Genomic DNA, 2,655 nt, shown 5'->3' on the forward strand with positions numbered 1-2,655 from the left:
CGCCGGAGGGCGAGCCCATCGTCATCGCCGTGCTCTCCGACGAGTTCGGCGAGCGCTTCCGGCGGGACCTGGCGCCCGCGGACGACCTCGGCACGTTCCTCGTGCTCGCCAAGGACGCGCGCGGCCCGCTCTGGGACGTCCTCCGGTGCCCCGCGGCCGACAACCACGCCTCCGTCAAGGACGCCGTCGAGGACGTGTTGGAGATGCCCGGCGCGCTCGATGCGGAGGGCGCGTCCGTCTCCTTCTGCCAGGGCCGGCCCGAGCACGCGGAGGATTACCACACGCACTTTGCGCACCTCGTCGACGGCCAGTTCGTCGGCGAGACGCAACTCATCGAGGACCCCGCGAGCGTGTCCGTCGCCTTCCTCACGCAGCGCAGCGAGCTGGCGCGCATCGGCGATCCGCCCTTCGCGTGCGTCGTCGCCGACTTCCCCGGCTCGACGCTCCGCGCGGGGACGCGCCTCGACGTCGCGATCTTGCACGGCGACGACAAAAAGGACCTGCTCAAGTTCGACGTCGTCGTGCGCATGAAGCTCCCCCAGGTCATCGCGCAATGGGTCGGACAGGGCATCGAGCCGACGATCCACCGGCTCCACGCGGGCGGCGAGATCTCCGAGAAGATCTACGACCATCTGTGCGACGACGTCGTCTGCGAGGTCGAAGAGGCGCGGTCCATCCGCATCGCCGTCGACGGCGGGCCGGAGCGCGATATCGACTACGACGACCACCTCGGCGCGCTCCTGGGTCCGTCGCCGCCCGAGCGCGTCGCCGTGACGGTCTGGCTCGACGACCGGCGCAAGAAGGTCCCGCGGACGCAGTGGACCAAGCTCCAGCACGGCTGCTGGGCGACCATGGCCAAGGAGCGGGTCATGCGCGGCGAGTTCATCTACGAGCTCGACTGCTGGAAGCGGCTCACGGTGTCGGGCACGGCCCTCGCGAGCGTCTACTGCGTCGGCGAGAGCGCGTTCCTCGAGGTCGGCGTCGCGCTCGGCCTCTTCCCCTGGCCCGCGCGTGGCGACGTCGACGACGAGGAGGTCCTGTCGAAGGTCTTCGACGTCCTCACTATCGCGACGAACCACGCGGCACGCAGCAGCAGCTGGGCGATCCTCTACAAAAACCACGCGGGCTTCCCGACGGCGCGGCACCCGGACATGGACCAGCCCCTCCACTCGGGCATCCTGTCGTTGTTGAAGCTGCGGAAACTCCCCGAGCTCCTCACGATCGCGGCCAAGTGCGCGGACGCGCCGGCCGCGCGGCGCAAGCTCGTGCTCGGCCTCGTGGGCCTCGCGGCGCCCGCGGCGCCCAGCGAGAGCTCCATGGTCCACGTGTGCCTGCCGTCCGTCGTCCTAGTCCTGCTCGCCGTGCTCAACCAGGCGGCCTTTGGCAACAAGCCGTCCTGCACCCTCTTCGGCGAGACCTTCGACACGCGGCCCCTGCTCGACGCGCTCGGCCGGCTGCCCGTCGCGCTCCTCCATGACGTCAAGCTCGACTGGCGCGCGTACGACCCGGAGCAGAGGGCAACATTCGAGCGGGCGCTGCTCGGGCTCCTCGTGCTCTGGCACCTCGTGCGGCCGAGCGAGAACTACGCGGAGCAGGTCGAGCTCGCGGCGACGGTCGAGGGCCACGACGCGTACCGCGGCGCGGTCTCGGGCGCGGTCGCGTTGCAGCTCCAGATGGAGCTCAGCAAGGTGCCGCGCGCCAAGGAGGCGAGTTTACGATTTCGCCGCACGCTCCAGCGCAAGCACGCGCCCGAGGCGGTCTTGGCGTTCGTGTCGGCGAATATCCCGGCGGGCGTCGCGCGCCTTGTCGACCTCTTCTCGCAGCCCCTGGGCTTTGGCAACGGCGATCGGTTGATTGTAGAGAAAGCGCAGCTGGAGGCGCAAACTGAGCTCCCGGCGCCGAAGAACGTGGGAGATGACGCGGCGGCCAAGAAAAAGAAGAAAACTCGCCGCGGCGGCAAGAAGAAGCAAGCGGGCGCCTCCGCGCCCCGCGATGCGGACCCGCTTCCCGACGCCGCCGCGCCCCGCGAGACCGGTCCACTGCAGCGTCCGTGCCGACGCTGGAAATGGTCCAAGAAACTCACGCGCGGATCGCCTGTCAAAGTTACAGTCGTGGCCGAGCTCGGCTTTGTCATCTTTCGAGACCGAGGAAGCCAGTATGCTCGACTGTGGCAATTCGGAAGCGAGTCGCCAAGCGAGGCCTCCGTTTGTTTCGAGGACAAATGCTTCGACATGTCGACGATCACAGTTCCTCGCGGAACCTTTCTTGTTTTACACTCGCAAACGTGCCGCATGCCCTTGGTCACGCGCCTCGAGGACCACAAAGGCGCGAAAGACAAAACTATCGATGCGGTCACCGTCGGAAACGACGCCGTCTACTCGGAGCCAGCCTTCGACCCGAACTGCGCCGAGCGGTTCCGCGTGGGTCGGATCGCGTCCTCGTGGGCGGNGGGCGTTTGCGCCGTCGCGACGGTGCGAAACGGCCGGATGGCGTGCATCTCGACGATACACGATGACTTCGGCCCATTCGGCACGAGCGTTGCCACGCAGCCGATGGCGCACCTCGATGTTTGCTCGATCGAGGCCATGCTCACGCGGGAAATGGAGCCCGGCGACTTCACGCCCGTAGTCCAGATCGTCGACTTCGCAGCGAATC

The sequence above is a fragment of the Aureococcus anophagefferens genome (assembly GCF_000186865.1).
Source record: "Aureococcus anophagefferens unplaced genomic scaffold AURANscaffold_17, whole genome shotgun sequence".
Classification (NCBI taxonomy): Eukaryota; class Pelagophyceae; order Pelagomonadales; family Pelagomonadaceae; genus Aureococcus; species Aureococcus anophagefferens.